The sequence below is a fragment of the Hyperolius riggenbachi genome, chromosome 5 (assembly GCF_040937935.1).
Source record: "Hyperolius riggenbachi isolate aHypRig1 chromosome 5, aHypRig1.pri, whole genome shotgun sequence".
Taxonomy (NCBI): domain Eukaryota; kingdom Metazoa; phylum Chordata; class Amphibia; order Anura; family Hyperoliidae; genus Hyperolius; species Hyperolius riggenbachi.
The window spans coordinates 76,141,724-76,160,782 of record NC_090650.1 but is presented as its reverse complement, the minus strand read 5'-3'; the positions used below and the strand labels follow the sequence as shown (position 1 = coordinate 76,160,782).

Genomic DNA, 19,059 nt, shown 5'->3' with positions numbered 1-19,059 from the left:
TGTATATTTTTTATTTTGTTGAAAGAAAGGAGCAACTCTTTATCTTGTTTAACAAATAGTTATAGTTTTAGTATTGCAACAAAAAAGATAATTGTCTCTTGGGTGCTTGTTTTAAAGACATCTGGCATGGCATCTGGCAAACCGCATTTTTGGCGGTGTCTTGACTAGAGATGTCGCGAACGCCCGATTTTCGGTTTGCGAACCCCGTTTGCGAACCTTCGCGGAAGGTTCAGTTCGCGTAAAAGTTTGCGAACCGCAATAGACTTCAATGGGGATGCGAACTTTGAAAAATAGAAAAAATGATGCTGGCCACAAAAGTGATGGAAAAGATGTTTCAAGGGGTCTAACACCTGGAGGGGGGCATGGCGGAGTGGGATACATGCCCAAAGTCCCGGGGAAAAATCTGGATTTGACGCAAAGCAGCGTTTTAAGGGCAGAAATCACATTGAATGCTAAATTGCAGGCCTAAAGTGCTTTTAAACATCTTGCATGTGTATACATTAATCAGGGAGTGTAATTAGAGTACTGCTTCACACTGACACACCAAACTCACTGTGTAACGCACCGCAAACAGCTGTTTGCGTAGTGATGGCCGTGCTGGACTGGTGCGCAACATGGCCAGAGTGCAGGCCGTGGCAGTTTTCCAGCCCATATGGTCGCCGGGCTGTGGTAGCTCAATGATAGAACAGTGACTGTCCAGCTGATCAAATCTTGTCTGTTCACAATGAAGCAACGACCTTATTATCTTCTTATATGTAGGTAGGCATAGGTAGGAGTCCCAGTATAGGTAGGTAGGCATAGGTAGGAGACCCAGTATAGGTAGGTAGGCATAGGTAGGTGCCTCAGTAGTTAGCTAGGCATAGGTAGGAGTCCCAGTATAGGTAGGTAGGCATAGGTAGGTGCCTCAGTAGTTAGCTAGGCATAGGTAGGAGTCCCAGTATAGGTAGGTAGGCATAGGTAGGTGCCTCAGTAGTTAGCTAGGCATAGGTAGGAGACCCAGTATAGTTAGGTAGGCATAGGTAGGTGCCTCAGTAGTTAGCTAGGCATAGGTAGGAGTCCCAGTATAGGTAGGTAGGCATAGGTAGGAGTCCCAGTATAGGTCGGTAGGCATAGGTAGGTGCCTCAGTAGTTAGCTAGGCATAGGTAGGAGACCCAGTATAGGTAGGTAGGCATAGGTAGGTGCCTCAGTGGTTAGCTAGGCATAAGTAGGAGACCCAGTATAGGTAGGTAGGCATAGGTAGGAGTCCCAGCATCGGTAGGTAGGCATAGGTAGGTCCCCTAGTATAGGTAGGTAGGTAGGTGTCCCCATATAGGTAAGTAGGTGCCCCAGTAGTTAGCTAGGCATAGGTAGGTGTCCCAGTATAGATAGTTAGGCAGGGCCTGGCTGGCACAGTAATAACAATTACCAAGGTCCAGCTGCAACAGATAGGGCTGTATAATGTCAGTGTCAGTGACAGTGAGCAACACACGCAAAAAAAAAAACACATCAGGAGAACATTAGCTCTAAAAAGAGCTGTTGAGGGGTGCTATTTTAGCAATAACAATCAGCCAGGAGCAAGCCAAGAGCCTAAATAATCTTTCCCTAGGAGAAAAAAATCTGCAGCAGCTCTCCCTAGTCCGTCTAGGCACACAAGTGAGTGTCATAGCCAGCGAGCCTGCCTTATATAAGGGGGGGGGGGGGGCTCCAGGGCTTAGTGTAGCCTGAATGGCTACAATGTGCCTGCTGACTGTGATGCAGAGGGTCAAAGTTGACCCTCATAGTGCATTATGGGGCAAATTGAACTTCCGCAAAAGTTCGCATGGTGCAGGCGAACGCGAACCCCCAAAGTTCGCCTGGAACCGTTCGCAGGCGAACCATCTCTAGTCTTGACCTTGATAAGGCCACGAGAAGTGCCAAAACTTGTGGGCATATAGGACACCTATCCTGCCACCTCCACACGGGTATCTGACCTTTCGGAACTGCACTGCACATCGACCTACGATTCCGGAGTGGTAACTATACACAACCACACATTGCTGAACTATACAAAAGGAGTCCCTTCGGGTGGCACCATCTATGTCCTTTTTGGACACGTAAACTGTTTGCACCACTCTTGGCTCGATATATCCATCGTTTCCAATTTATGCATTTACCACCAATTATTGGAACTTCACCCTGTGAATGGGGGGCGATATTCTGCATTGACCATGCAAGATCATTATTAAGGATGTGCTGGTTTGAGCTCTGCACCTTTTCTGCCACATACACAGAATCTTGTACCATTCTTGTGACCATCATCTGATGTTACTGTGTCCTATTTATCTGTGGAATACCTTTGGATCTGCGATTGGGATAAAAAATATCTTCACTTGTACTTGGAGTCTATAGTGCTGTGCCTATAGGAACTATTCTATTAGCGCTCAGACTCATGAGATAGGTCTGGGGACTGCAGCCCCTTTTGCCTGTTGTGGAGATATGTGGCCATTGTTTTTTTAGATTGCTATGCCTTTGTATTTATATGTAGTGATGTTGTATTTTTTATATATATTTTTAACTTAAATAAAATTCAAAATTGTGTACCTCCATGCACCCAAGAGCCAATTCTCTTTTTTGTTGCAATACTAATATTATTGTTGGCATGGTGCATGGAAGTATGTCATGATAGACTAATTAATTAGGGTTATGTATTTTTCCCATTTGTCTGCCACTCTTTTTACTCTGAGGTATGTTATTGTTTAGTTATAGTTTAACCCTTTCCAATCCGATCCAGTTTGGTGGGGGAAATGTGGGTGACTGGGATGTACGGCAGCAGCAGGGATCCAGAGGCTTTGTACCTTCTTGCACTAGAGTGAGTATTTGACCTGGCATTAGTGGTGGGAATGGGCCAACTCCAGCTTTTGGCATGTATTCCAGCATAGCTGGGTCTCAGTCTTGAGAAAGTGGGGTTATGCTCGCAATACAGATGGACTCATCCACCCTGGCCTGCAGGGATGCCAACCTCTCCTTGATGGCGGCTCCAACAGACTTGGGTTAAGTATCTACTTCTATTGCCTACTAATCTAGTCACCTACCAGCATGAAAATAGCAGCACTAGCACCCTCCAACATTATGCATGTATATACTGGTAACTTTTTTCTTGCATTTACTTTATTGGTTTGTCTTGATATACAGTATGTATAGCTCTTTGCACTTTATATACACTTTTTTTGGACAATTGTATAGTTCTGATCCCGGGTTCAGACACTGTACATGCTGTAATTTGAGCGTGCCCAGATGTCTCACATGCTTGGAAGAACAAAGAGAAATCGAGAGCCCAATATGGTGTAGTATTGTTAAGTTGGTTGTGGTTTAAAGCAAAATATTTAGATATACTCACAAACATGGGTTACCCATAGGCAACCACTTCAAGTGCAGGTGGGGAGTATTAGAACCTGACCCCACTCAGGTTTTTAATATGTCGCTCTCTGTAGATAGGAAACGGGGTACCACCCCTCCACTGAGGGTGGAATCAAGATTTCAGCAAGGCTTGGTGTACAGAGGCGCCAGAGTAGAATAAAAACATTTTAAAAGCATCTAAAAGAGAGGGATATTCAGGTGGACTTACCTCCCTCGAAAATATAAAACTCAATTGAGTCACAATATATCAATACAAAATGTTTTTTTATTTAACGCTACTTAGTGCAACGCGTTTTGCAGGTGTGGTCCTGCTTCATCAGGCAAACAGGAGTATAACTCAATGGGTCTAAATGCAGAAGTGAGCACCTCTGTAGCACCAAGTATTGAGTTATTTAGGGATAAATCCTGTAGATTATAGTATTGTGTTTTTTTGGATCTTGGATGGAGGATGTGTCTTTTTAATTGTTTTGAACCTGTAAGATTGATGTTTTGACAAGAATTGATGTCATTGCATCAATTCTTGTCAAAATATCAATCTTACAGGTTAAAAACTATTAAAAAGACACATCCTCCATCCAAGATCCAAAAAAACACAATACACAATGTGTTGTTTATATTTTTTTGACATTATGGAGTAGTGCTCTTTATGTGGGTGACGTTTCCTTTGTTACTCCAGAATAAATTTGTTATTATGCTGGAAGGATCAAAGTGTAGGATTTTCTCCAACACTTTGGTCCACATAGGGTGACACCATGCCAGACTAGATCCAGAAATGGCAACCCTGGTGGTCAGCCCAAATGCCCCCATGCAATATTTATATTGCATGGTGCAGCGGCAGGGGCATGGGGCTGACGGCGCTCAAAGTGTCAGACTTAATCCAACACTTTGATCTGAAGGGGCAGTTTTTCTATGTCAGACCATGTCAGACATTGGTCCTATGGAGGAAAATGCCCAACATTGGATTGGGATGGGTTAAAGCTCTCTACCACCTCAACCTTCTATTTAAGTTATTTTAGAGTGGAAATAGCTTAGAATCTCTACAGCACCTTATTGCTTTCAGTAACTTCAATAGGGAGAATTTTCTTCACTACCAGACAGGAAGTGGTAGTATATTAGCAGAGAGAGAGAGAGAGAGAAAGCAATAGAAAGACAGCAATAGGTCATCATTTTTCCTTGTTTGGTAAAGTTAGTAAGAGGTTAAAGCCCTGTGCCTTACTACTGTCAGTCACTCTTTAACTGCACAGGGAATGGAAATGAGTCGATTTTTTTGGACTGACATAGGTTCCGTTTTGACAAACTATCATCAGTTCTGTTTTGACACATTGGCATAGGTTCTGTTGGCGCACCACTCTGTCCAAAACTTCACCTGAAGCTGGGTTTTAAAGTTATATTGGTGTGGTTACATCGTAAAGCCAATGTGTGGGCTTTATTGCTGAATGAGCTGTCTGTGGGTCTTGGTAGCCATATCGAAAGGTGAGAGCGGTCCCTAGTGGTGGTGGAATACACACAGGCGGTGAAGCTTTAATATACCACACGGGCAAGTTTTAGTGAGAGACTCCTTGGATCATTACATCCTATGCGATGAACTGTTTATTTTTTTTCCTTTTCCTGAGGTGCATTAAAGTTGAAGACCGGATTGAAGGACTGCATACGGTTGCAATTTGCGGACTTGAGATTTATCTGTAATAAGTCTGAAGACTCCGCCTGAAAGATAAAAACAGCAGGTAGGAAAAGCCAGAAGCACAGCATATCAAAGAAGTAAAATCAGATATGATGCAAGATAAAATTGACTATCATTTTAATATATGGAACTCTTAGGCTATGAATAAAATCCATAACAGAGTCTAGTGAGTGTTACTACCTATTATTACAGCTTATTTTCTTTTTACTGGTGCATAACACACTCTGCAATGAATTTGAATTTTTGGAAAGTAATATAAAGAATAAACAGGCATTTGTCCAGGCTGCTATAATGTTAATGTACTCATCATTAAATTTAATGAGCAATCCATAAACATCTTGTTCTTTATCTAGCTAAATGTATGCAAATGGAATACAAAATATAAACCTTGTCTAGCCTACCAATTCAGACACCAGGAGTACAAAGGTAAGCTTTAATGAATAAAGTAAGATTTCACAAATCTTTATGCTGAGAAGGTTTTTATAGCCACATAAATGAAAAAAGGCGCCTGGAAAAAAACAACAGAATTGCTGCTAGTAGAATATTGCTTTAATTAGCGATATTCTACTGCTGCTAATGCTGGATTCTAATATTTTACTATGGCTAAACCTAACCTCTCCCAATGCCTAAACCTAAGAACCCCCCCCCCCCCCCGGTGGTGCCTAACCCTAACAACTCCCCTCCCAGTGGTGCCTAACCATAGGACCCCCCCCCTGTGGTGCCTAACCCTAACCCCCCACACTTAAACTTTAACCCACCCCCCTCTGTCGTAGAGCCGCAACTTGCAGCAAGAAAGTCAGAGCAGTGATTAGCAGCAATCAAGCTGAATTTCAGCACCTGAAGACTCCCAATAAAATTGCGGGAGCTGGGGTTTTGTACATATACAAATTGTGGAATTGCATAACAAAATTTACCTTCTTTATCGTATATTGCAGCTATTATAAAAACTGTGACTTGCAGCAAGGAAGGTAACCTTTGACATCTGGAGGCACCTGATAGAGATCGCCGCTGTGCGCTCAAATTTCCGTTCTTTGACACTAATCGTGGCTTTGATAATAGATGCCATAAGGGCGCCTTATTTGTTTATTCCTGATTGGTTTATAGCCTCAGATTTTCTGTAGTTTATTGTCTGTAGCCTTCTTCACAGCAGAATATACCAGGATTTGTGGTTGAAGAATGATTATAGAACAGTCAAGGTCAAAGCTTGTTAGCAATCTTAGAAGACTTTCTTTCAATTATGGAAGGTGTGTAAAGCCTCATACACATGCACAATTACTATTGCCCACAGAGGTCTGGACTCAATGCCTTGTGTGACAGTTCAGGCCTGTGTGCTGATGTGCAGGCAGGTCGCTAGCCTGCAGGCTAGAAATGTGTTCTGTTGCTATAGAGATGGATAGAGGAAGGACAGCAGGACATAGAATAGGATCGGTAACGAGGAGAATAGCCATGGTCCAAACTTTCATGAGATGACCGAGCAGTTCGGATCTTGTAGCGATTCATATGGGCCACTGTGCACACCATACATTCTCGGCAGAGGCAACCCCAACTGGCCACCTTGGCCAACAAACATCTAGCCTGTAAACAACCACTTCAGCCTATCTGGATGACTATAGTGCGCGCAACCCTCGCTCTTATCTTAGCTGGCATAATTTCCATGTCGGCGGTTGAGAAAGGGAAGCAAGGTGTTACACTCACCGTGTTGGCTTTCTCCGGTGTTCCTGTGCGTGTGTCCTTACACGCACGCACAGTTTTATGGCTATGTCCGGCTCGTTACACCGCCTGTCCTGACCTTGGCTTGTGACCCTGACCTCCGCTGATTGCCGCCTGCCCTAACCCTTGGCTTGTGACACCGACTTCTGCTGATTGCTTCCTGCCCTGACCCTTGACTTGTTACTGGAATATGTCTCTCTCTGCTAAACCTGAACTACTCCACTCAGCAGCGTCCCCTGTTCTCCAAACCACTGTGGGATTACCTTAAGCGCAACCAGGTGGGCACTAGTCAGCAAAGTCCTGCGTCTCCACTAGGGGGACACTTGTGAAGACCCGTGGTCACTCAGACTCTGTGCTTGGATGGTCTGTATCTCGGTGGAGCAGTCAACAGACCCTGCTACATAACACAAGGCTTCCCCGAACCAATTGCAGTGCATGTAATGAATGGACATGACCCCGATCGGCGGCCATGTCCATTCATAAGAATGTAAGATAACAAAACAAAAAAAAAAAAGAATTGCATCCTGGTAATTTAGGACCGTGTTTCTAGTGCCATCCAATGGCGCAAAGTTAAATTACAGGCACCACACACTTTTATAAAAGTAAATAACAAAATGAATCCCTTACAAAGTCCCCCCCCCCCCCCCACTCCAGTTACCAATTAAACATTATATATATATATATATATATATATATATATATATATATATATATATATATATATATATATATACATAAATACAGTGGAGGAAATAATTATTTGACCCCTCACTGATTTTGTAAGTTTGTCCAATGACAAAAAAATGAAAAGTCTCAGAACAGTATCATTTCAATGGTAGGTTTATTTTAACAGTGGCAGATAGCACATCAAAAGGAAAATTCGAAAAAATAACCTTAAATAAAAGATAGCAACTGATTTGCATTTCATTGAGAGAAATACGTTTTTGAACCCTCTAACAATAAAAGACTTAATACTTAGTGGGGTTGTTTGCAAGCACAGAGGTCAAACGTTTCTTGTAATTGATGACCAAGTTTGCACACATTTTAGGAGGAATGTTGGTCCACTCCTCTTTGCAGATCATCTCTAAATCCCTAAGGTTTTGAGGCTGTCTCTGTGCAACTCTGAGCTTGAGCTCCCTCCATAGGTTTTCTATTGGATTAAGGTCCGGAGACTGATTAAGCCACTCCATGACCTTAATCTGCTTCTTCTTGAGCCACTCCTTTGTTGCCTTTGCTGTATGTTTTGGGTCATTGTCATGCTGGAACACCCATCCACGACCCATTTTCAGTTTCCTGGCAGAGGGAAGGATTTCACGATACATGGCTCCGTCCATTTTCCTGTTAATGCGATTAAGTTGCCCTGTGCCCTTAGCAGAAAAACACCCCCAAAGCAAAATGTTTCCACCCCCATGCTTGACGGTGGGGACGGTGTTTAGGGGGTCATAGGCAGCATTTTTCTTCCTCCAAACACAGCGAGTTGAGTTAATGCCAAAGAGCTCTATTTTGGTCTCATCAGACCACAGCACCTTCTCCCAGTCACTCACAGAATCATTCAGGTGTTCATTGGCAAACTTCAGACGGGCCTGCACATGTGCCTTCTTGAGCAGGGGGACCTTGCGAGCCCTGCAGGATTTTAATCCATTGCGGTGTAATGTGTTTCCAATGGTTTTCTTGGTGACTGTGGTCCCTGCTAATTTGAGGTCATTCACTAACTCCTCCCGTGTAGTTCTAGGATGCTTTTTCACCTTTCTCAGAACCATTGACACCCCACGAGGTGAGATTCTGCGTGGAGCCCCAGAGCGAGGTCGATTGATGGTCATTTTGTGCTCCTTCCATTTTCGAACAATCGCACCAACAGTTGTCACCTTCTCTCCCAGCTTCTTGCTAATTATTTTGTAGCCCATTCCAGCCTTGTGCAGGTCTACAATTTTGTCTCTGACATCCTTGGACAGCTCTTTGGTCTTTCCCATGTTGGAGAGTTTGGAGTCTGCTTGATTGATTGATTCTGTGGACAGGTGTCTTTTATACAGGTGACTAGTTAAGACAGGTGTCCTTAATGAGGGTGACTAATTGAGTAGAAGTGTCTAACCACTCTGTGGGAGCCAGAACTCTTAATGGTTGGTAGGGGTTCAAAAACTTATTTCACTCAATGAAATGCAAATCAGTTGCTATCTTTTATTTAAGGTTATTTTTTCGATTTTCCTTTTGATGTGCTATCTGCCACTGTTAAAATAAACCTACCATTGAAATGATACTGTTCTGAGACTTTTCATTTCTTTGTCATTGGACAAACTTACAAAATCAGTGAGGGGTCAAATAATTATTTCCTCCACTGTAGTTGCCTTAGGGGCTTTTTTATATGTATGCCGTGAGGGCGTATTACTGTTATTTTAGTACATGAGGGTTTGCAATTGACGGGATACAAAAAAAACCAAAACAGAAAGTATACACCTTTATTTCCAAATAATATATTGTTGCCATACATTGTACTAGAGACATAATTTAAATGTTGTGATAGCCGGGACCAGTGGGCAAATAAAATGAGTGGGTTTTATTTATAGTAGCATTGCTTATTTTAAAACTATAGGGAATGGAATTGGAGAAATTTTGTATTTTTTCTATTTTTTTTTCTTGTATTTGCCTATAAAATGCATAGAAAATAAAGTAATTACTGAAAAAAGTATCACCCACAAAAAGCCTAATTTGTGGTGAAAAAAAAAAACAAGATATAGATCATTCATGTGTGAGAAGCAGTGATAAAGTTATGGCCAAATGAATGAAAGGAGTGCTGTCCGGTAAAAATGGCTTTTGGCATTAACCTCCCTGGCGGTAATGCCGAGCCGAGCTCAGGGTAGGAAAAAATAGCCCACAGTGGTAATTCCAAGCTCAGCTCTGGGTAGGTAAATACCTTGTTTCTCCTGCGTTCTGGAGTCCCGCGTGTAACTCCAACCTCTCTCCCCGGCAGTCTGCCTTCTATTCCCTGCCTGGATTTTTGACTACTCTCTGCCTGCCGCCTGCACTAACCTCTGCCTGGATTTTGACTACTTTCTTCCTGCCGCCTGCACCAACCTCTGCCTGGATTTTGACTACTTTCTTCCTGCCGCCTACACCGACGTCTGCCTGGATTTTGACTACTTTCTGCCTGCCGCCTGCACTAACCTCTGCCTGGATTTTGACTCCTTTCTTCCTGCCGCCTGCACCAACCTCTGCCTGGATTTTGACTACTCTCTGCCTGCCACCTGCACCGACATCTGCCTGGATTTTGACTACTCTCCGCCTGCCTTATTTGTACAGTTTCACAATTTTTTAAGTTTATTCATAAATATCAAGGCAATAGTGTGAAACACTCCTCCTGTTGCTGATTCGATGTGCCTGGCTAGGGTCCGGCAGCACTCTGGATCGATCAGTCTGTAGTAGAAAGCAAGCTGGCACCATCCAATATAATTGTATGCACTTATTATTGCAGCAATGCATTACAGCAAAGATAACAACGTTTCAAGGCTGTCGCCTCTCTTTATCAAACTGTTGCTGAATGTCACTTACATCAAAACACTTTCTACATGAGCATAAAATTATATTGGATGGTGCCGGCTTGCTTTCTACTACAAGTTTATTCATAAATGTAATTAATTCAACAATTTTGTGTTCTAATCTTTTATTTATATGCAGAATGTCTACCAGGCTTTCATTCTAATATATTTTGGTGAGTTAGGACTTAAAGGGACTCCGAGCTCAACATAAATAATAAAATAGTACTCACCTGGGGCTTTCTGCAGCCCAGTGTAGGTCGGAACGTCCCACGCCGGTGTCCTGGCTCTTCCCCCATCACCCCTTCAGAAATGGCTGGCGGGCGGCGTGACTGTACGGCGCATGCACGGTTTAATCACGCATGCACCATAGAGTCCCACTGGCCGCCGTAATAACGCGAGGCGGCCAGCGTGTGACATCAGCAAATGACATTTACAGAAGAGGAGCCCGACACTTGTCCCAGTGTCGCCCGGCTGCCGCCCGCCAGCCGTTTCTGAAGAGGTGATGGGAGAAGAACCAGGACGCCGGCGTGGGATGCCCCGACCTACACTGGGCAGCAGAAAGCCCCAGGTGAGTACCTTTTTATTATTTATGTTGAGCTCGGAGTCCCTTTAAAAATTGGAGGCCTAAAATTCTTGAAAATTATTTACTGCTTTTAACTTATAATTCCAGACAGAAATGCACCGCCAGGGAGGTGCATTGGTATTGGATGCATTTGGATGCATTGGTACAGGTTTTCTTACCAATATTAGATGTCAAAGGTACAACTATCTTGAGTCCAATTGGTAGCAGTCTTACTGACATATTTTATCTAATAATACTATAGGTCGTTTGTTAACTGCATTACTGCACTATAACCTATGCGCAAGAATGTACCCACTATGTTATGACTCTGATCTGAGCCAGTGTAAAGTAACTTTTTGTGCTGTTACTGTATTTGTTGTTCTGTTTCTGTCTTTATAATCAACTAGCTGATTGCCCGGCGTTGCCCGCGTATGTATTTGGCTGGTGTTGGCTCCGCCCATTTTTTATAGCCCTAACACACAATTACTCAATGACCAAGTTTGTGAGCTTTGCGGTCTTTGGTATCAATAATTTGCATTGACATTAAAAAATGTGATTGGCTGTTTGTGGCTCCACACCCTTTTCTAAATTTGAACCCCAGTCACCCAATGACCAACTGTACCAGGTTTGAGGCCTTTGCCTTTAACAGTGCAAGAATGGTAGCAATTAAATATTCCCCTTGAAAAGCAATAGGTGAAGTTTGATTCACTTTTGTAGGCTCCACCCACTTTTCTGAATAGTAATCTCAGTCACCCAGTGACCAACTGTGCAAAGTTTGAGAACCCTGCCATTAACAGTGTAAGAATGGCGGCAGTTTACATTTTCCCAGTGAAATTTGTATTTGTCTCCACCCACTGATGACCCATCGTTGCCTGTCTATGTATTTGACTGGTGTTGGTTCCGCCCACTTTCCAACCCTAACGCACAAACACTCAATGACCAAGTTTGTGAGCTTTGGGGTCCTTGGCATCAATAATTTGTATATTCCCATGAAATGAAACAAATCAGATTGGCTGTTTGTGGCTTCACCCCCTCTCCAGCATTTGAACCCCAGTCACCCAATGATCAACTGTAGCAGGTTTAAAGCATCTGCTGTTAGCAGTGTAAAAAATGGCAGAAATTTAAATATTCCCCTTGAAAATCAACAGGTGAATTTTGATTGGCTATTATAGGCTCCACCCACTTCCCTGAATATTAATCTCAGTCACCCAGTGACCATCTGGTCAAAGTTTGAGAAACCCTGCCATTAACAGTGAAAGAATGGCTGCAGTTTATATTTTCCCAGTGAAATTTGGTTTTGGTTCCGCCCACTTTTTGTAACCTGGACACACACACAGTCATTCAATGACCAATTTTGTGAGCTTTGGGGTCCTTGGCATCGATAATTTGTACTTTCCAATGAAATGAAACAAATCTGATTGACTGTTTGCGGCTCTGTCCCCTTTTCTGAATTTGGACCCCAGTGACCCAATGACCAACTGTACCAGGTTTGAGGCTTGTGCCATTAACAGTGTGATTTTTGATTGGCATTTTTAGGCTCCACCCACTTTTCTGAATATTAATCCCAGTCACCCAGTAACCAGCTGTGCAAAGTTTGAGAACCCTGCCATTAACAGTGAAGAAAGGCTGCAGTTTACAATTTCCCAGAAAAATCTGGTTTTGACTCTTCCCAGTTTTTGTAACCTTGACACACAGTCACTAAATGATCAAGTTTGTGAGCTTTTGGGTTCCTGGCATCAAAATTCTGCTAATTCTGCAGTTTATCCAGCAAAGAAATCTGATTGGCTGTGTTTGGCTCTGCCCCTTTACTGAATTTGAACCCCAGACACTTAACGACCAACTGTAGCAGGTTTGAGGCCTCTGCCATTAACAGTGTAAGAATGGCTGCAGTTTCAATATTCCCCTTGAAAATCAATAGGTACATTTTGATTGGCTCTTGTAGGCTCCACCTTCTTTTCCGAATATTAATCCCAGTCACCCAGTGACCAACTGTGTGAAGTTTGAGAACCCTGCCATTAACAGTGTAAGGCAAGCTGCAGTTTATATTTTCCAATGTAAAAAGTTAGTTGTTTTTGGCTCCGCCCACTATTTCTAACCTTAACATACAGTCACTCAATGACCAAGTTTATGAGCTTTGGGGTCCTTGCAGGGGCGTACCTAGAAATCCTCGGGCCCCCCTACCAAAAAAAAAAATCCGCCCCCCCCCCCCCCATGGTCCGCTCAGGGACTTTTGGAGGGCAGGAGGGGTCGTAGCATAAGAGGAGAGTGTGGCAGATCGGTGGGGAGGGGGGAAATCCCCCCCCCCTCCCTCACCTCGGACTCTCCTCTCAGCGCTCCCCTCCTGCAATCATTGGTGGCAGCAAGCAGCGGCGGCGGCAGGCTGAATACATTACCTCCTTCTCGCCGGAGCTCTTACGTTCTGTAAGAGCAACTTTCTTTTTACACAGGAAGTTGCATGAAGCTCTTACAGAACGTAAGAGCTCCGGCGAGAAGGAGGTAATGTATTCAGCCTACCGCCGCTGCTGCTGCCCGCTGCCACCAATGATTGCAGGAGGGGAGCGCTGAGAGGAGAGTCCGGGGTGAGAGAGGGGGGATTTCCCTCCCCACCGATCTTCCACACTCTCCTCTTGTGCTGCGACCCCTCCTGCCCCCCAAAAGTCCCTGAGCGGGCCCTAGGGGGGCCCGGGCCCCCCCGCGACGGCAGGGGTCGCATCTCTTATTGTTACGCCAGTGGGTCCTTGGCATCAATAAGTTGCATTTTACCATTGAAATTAAACAACTGATTGCCTGTATTTGGCCCGCTCCCTTTAGAATTTAATCCCCAGTCTCCCAGTGACTGACTGTACCAGATTTGAGGCCTCTGCCATTAAAGGGATACTGTAGGGGGGTCAGGGGAAAATGAGTTGAACTTACCTGGGGCTTCTAACGGTCCCCCGCAGACATCCTGTGTTGGCGCAGCCACTCACTGATGCTCTGGCCCCGCCTCCGGTTCACTTCTGGAATTTCAGACTTTAAAGTCTGAAAACCACTGCGCCTGCGTTGCCGTGTCCTTGATCTCGCTGATGTCATCAAGAGCGCACAGCGCAGGCCCAGTATGGTCTGTGTCTGCACAGTACACTCCTGGTGACATCAGCGGGAGCGAGGACACGGGCGTGCAGGCGCAGTGGTTTTCTGACTTTAAAGTCAGAAATTCCAGAAGTGAACTGGAGGCAGGGCCGGAGCATCGGTGAGTGGCTGCGCCAACACAGGATGTCTGCGGGGGACCATTAGAAGCCCCAGGTAAGTTCAGCTCATTTTCCCCCGACCCCCCTACAGTATCCCTTTAAGGGTGTATGAATGGCAGCAATGTAAATATTCCCCTTGAAAATCAAAAGGTGAATTTTGATTGGCTGCTGTAGGCTCCACCCACTTTCCTGAATATTAGTCCTAGTCACCCAGTGGCCAACTGTGTCACGTTTGAGAACCCTGCCAATAAGAGAACAACTGAAATCAATCTAACAAATCTGATTAGCTGTTTGTGGCTCCACCCCTTTAGTGAATTTGGACCCCAGTCACCCAATGACTGACTGTATCATGTTTGAGGCCTCTGCCATTAACAGTGTAAGAATGGTAGCAATGTAAATATTCCCCTTGAAAATCAATAGGTTAATTTGTAGGCTCCACCCACATTTCTGAATATTCATCCCAGTCACCCAGTGGCTTATTGTGTAAAGTTTGGGAACCCTGCCATGTTAAAAATGTAGTTGTTGGCACCGGCCACTTTTTCTAACCTTGACACAGAGTCACTCAGTTATCAAGTTTATCAGCTTTGGGGTCCTTGGTATCAATACTTTGTATATTCCCACTGAAAAATAAACAAATATGGCTGTTTGTGGCTCCGCCCCCTTTCTGAATTAGAAACCTATTCACCCAATGACTGACTGTATTCCCTTTGAAAATCAAAAGGTGAATTTTTATTGGCTGTTGTAGGCTCCACCCACCTTCCAAAATCTTAATCTCATTCACTCAGTGACCAACTGTGCAAAATTTGAGAGCCCTGCCATTAACAGTGTAAGAATGGCTGCAGTTTATATTTTCCAGTAAAAGTTGTTTTTAGCTCCGCCCACGTTTTGTAACCTTGACACTCAGTCACACAGTGACCAAGTTTGTGAGCGTTCAGGTTCCTGGCATCAAAAATGTGTGAATGGAAGCAGTTTATCCACCAAGGAAATCTGATTGGCTGTAGGTGGCCCCGCCCCTTTAGTGAATTTGGACCCCAGTCACCCAATGACCAACTATAGCAAGTTTGAAGACTCTTCCATTAAGAGTGTAAGAATGGCAGCAGTTTGAATATTCCCCTTGAAAATCAATAGGTGAATTTTGATTGGCTGCTGTAGGCTCCACCCATTTTCTTGAATCTTAATCGCATTCACCCAGTAACCAACTGTGGCAAGTTTGAGAACCCTGCGATTAAGAGTCTAAGAATGGCTGCCGTTTACATTTTCCCATTTAAAATGAATGGCTGAAATTTGATTGGCTGTGTTATGCTCCTCCCATTTTTCCTGGATTCGTAACCTCGGTCACCAAGTGACCAACTGTGCCAAGTGTGGGGACTCTGGCTTGATTACTGGCAGAATGGCAGCCTTTTCCATTTTTCCATTGACTTGAATGGGGGAAATCTGATTTGCTGTTTGTAGCTCTGCCCAGGTGTGCAGGGGGGACGCGAGACCCCCAGAACACATCATCCCAGGTAGTGAGGGATCTGTGTACCAAGTTTCGTTCAAATCGGTCAAGCCATTTTCGAGTGATTGCGGCATATACACACACACACACACACACACACATACATACATCCGATTTTATATATATAGATAAAAATGGATTTCTTAAAAAAAAATAAAAAAAAAAAGAATTCGGCAGCGCAATTGCAAGCAATGAGTGCTTTTGTGGACGCTTTTGTAAACTCTTTTCAGAGCAATTGTTTGTTTGACGATTTTTTTTTCTTCCTAATGACAATCAGGAAGTGACTTGACCTGGAACTTAATAAATACAATGGGCTTGATTCACAAAAGAGTGCTAAGTGTTAGCACGGGCGTTTTCGCGCGAATTTTCGCATTGCGCGCGATCGCGAATTTTCGCGTGAAGCGATAACGTTTTCGCGCGCAAACGCGAATTTTGCCGCGAAATCGATATCATTTTCGCGTGAAAATTCGCATTTGCGCGCGAAAACGTTATCGTTTCACGCGAAAATTCGCGCGAAAACGCCCGTGCTAACACTTAGCACTCTTTTGTGAATCAAGCCCAATGTATTTATTTTAAAAAGCGCTTGGTAAATCGCTTTTCAAAGTGCTTTTTCAAGCGCTTTGTGATTTCCCTATACTTTGCATTGAAGCACAAATGCTCAGGAAATGGTGCAAAAGCAGCGTTTGCGATTGGATAGAAAGCTCATCGCTCAGGTGAGAACACTCTCTAAGGGCTGGGGCACACTGAGCGGCTTTTTGAGCGTTTTTGCAGCCGCTTGCGGCTGTGGATACGCTAGGGTAATGTATCTCAATGGGGTGGTTCACACCAAAGCGGGAGGCGTTTTGCTGAAACGCATACTCCCGGGATGAGGCATTTTTTGGATTGCAGAGGCGTTTCTGGCTCCATTGTAAAGTATAGGAAAAATGCAAACCACTTTGAAAAACGGCAGTTGAGAGTGGTTTTGCAGGCGTTTTTATTACAGCTTTACTGTAACAATATATGAAATATGGTACACTGAAATCCGCAGCAGCAATCCGCAAAACGCTAGCAAAACGCCTCATAAAAATAAAAAAAAGTGGTCCAAAATCTGCTAGCATTTTGCGGATCTGCTAGCGGGTTTTGATGTGCCCCAGGCCATAGAGTTACATTGCTCAAGCGCTTTTAAAGCGATTTTAAAAATCGATAGCGCTTAAATTTTTAAAAAAAAAAATGCTCTTAGAGTGATCAAGCCCTCAGTTGACATGTGAGTTACTTGACAAAAAAAAAAAAAAGCATATTTTTCAGTCAAGGACAGGCTTTCCATGTAAGAAATTTGGCAGTATGTCACTTTGATTTAGAAAATGTAATGAAAAATGGCCTGTAGTGAACAGTTTTGGCATTGGCTGCCACCAGAATACATTAAGATTTTAGTGGCTCCCATGCAAGGTACAATTCTTGCACTGGTACAGAAGCAATATGATAAATAAGAATTCTGAAATTGAAAAATACACACTAAAGAAGAAAAATACTATGGTCTCCAGTGGTGCAGATCAGAGACCCAAGCTGTGCAGGTGCTCAGTGTAATGCATGACATCACAATGCGCAAGGTGCTTGCAAGGCCCTGCAGTAATGATGCCCGCATGCACTTCCTGAGTGAATTGTGACATCACAATGGGCAAGGTGTATATAAGGCCCTGGAGGACGGAAGCCCGGCACTTGCTAAGGAGGAGCTATTCTGGTAGCATCTCCTGCGCTTGTTTCTTGCGGTTTGCGATTTCTATTGCGAATTGCTGCGTTTTTCTGGTGAATTTATTCACCTATATTGGCCTCTACCATCTGATCAGTAAGTATCATCTATTGATCAGCATGCAAAGGTCAAACCCCCCTGGCCCATCACGGCGTAACACCCATGATGAGCCACCTGACAACGAGGGAATACCATCAACCTCAGGTAAGCCAAACTCAGTGTAAATAATGATCATGTAGGTAGAAAAAACAATGTTTTGTAAAAGTAATACCTTTTATTGACTGATAAGGGTAAATTATGCAAGCTTTCAGTGATCTTCAGGCAGATTTCCAGATGTTAGCTGAAGTGTATGCAGGTAAATAGTAAACACAAAGATGACAGTTGTACTGGTTACTATTTAGCAGTTAGGTGTCAGGTGCTCAGTAGGCTGGAGCCAGTGAGCTCATGCAAGTATATAAGAGGCTGGGAACACACTAGGCAGTGCGGGGAATGTAGCATTTTGCTGCATAGGTGTTTGCGCTTTTAGTGTGTTTTACGGGCGTTTTCTGTGCGTTAGCATCTTTCTTGCATTTTGCATGCGTTCTAATGCGTTTGTGGTTCGTATATATAAATCGCATATGCGTTTTGCATGCTTTTTTATGCAAATCACTAGGAAGTCAACAGGAAGCGGAAATACATCATCAAACATGTTTTTTTTTTTTTTTTAAACGCATATAAAAAAGCATGCAAAACGCAACGTGCTGCATGCAGCGCTTTGGGGGTGATAGCGATGTGATTCTTGTTCTATTGAACAGAAATCACAATGCAAATCACGCCAAAATTGAGATGCAAAGTCGCGGTTGTGATCGCAATTTGTGTTTTGTGTTACAAGTGTGAACTAGCCCTAAACCTTTTCTCACCTGGCGCGTCTTCCAGCTTCTAGACATGTCTGTGTCCCTCCCCACAGTTCTGATGTGCTTCACTCTCCAGTTGTCCCCTACTAGTGATGGCCCAAACTGTTTGCCAGCGGATAGTTCCCGTCAATCATCAGCCATTCGCCCGCTGGCGAACAGATGGCGAGCTCCATCCGCCCCCCATATGTATGCACGAAGCCAAATATTGACCCCTCACCCCAGAGTCAGCAGACACATGGCAGCCAATCAGCTATCCCTCCCTCCTGGACCACACCCCACCTATAAAAACACGAACTCAAAATTTGATGTTTGGCCCATCACTATCCCCTACGTAATTATGGGTGACCCAAGCGGGTTGGCATATCTTCTGCCTGTGCGTGGGAGCGTGTGCCCGCCCATCACTATCACGCTACTGTTTCGGGAGCATCCTGCACATTTATAAACTGCCTTATGTAATGCTTCTGATTAGCTGATTAACGACAAAACGCTTAAAGGATCTTTCCAAAACAACTCATGTTTTTTTTTTTTTAACAGAAGCTAGATAGTGAATCCACCTACTTGCTTTATAACACACATGTCAAAACGCTGGCCCACGGGCCAAATCTGGCCCACCGAACCATCAAATTTGGCCCACAGGTGGTTTCCCCACTGTGATGTTTGACCCATTCTAGACCTCCAGGAAAGCTATAGTGCAGGTGAAGACCTAGATCCCCAGGGAAGCCATATGGGGGAAGGGGAAAGCAATAGATACCAGGGAACTATATAGAGGAGGGGGGTCACTAGACACCAGGGAACTATACCTGGAAGGGAAGGGAGAAGGGGTGGGGCCACTAGATATTGAGGTTAGCCCGCCACTTGG

General features: G+C 44.0%; 1 long non-coding RNA gene across 1 annotated transcript; it reads right to left on the bottom strand.

The window, feature by feature from the left end:
* Nucleotides 1-4,948: 4,948 nt before the first annotated feature.
* LOC137519643 (uncharacterized) lies at nucleotides 4,949-17,687 on the bottom strand. The gene is made up of 2 exons (XR_011021059.1): nucleotides 17,579-17,687; nucleotides 4,949-5,080 (listed from the first exon to the last, which is right to left on the bottom strand). It is a non-coding gene; the product is annotated as an uncharacterized lncRNA (long non-coding RNA).
* Between the last annotated feature and the right edge of the window lie 1,372 nt (nucleotides 17,688-19,059).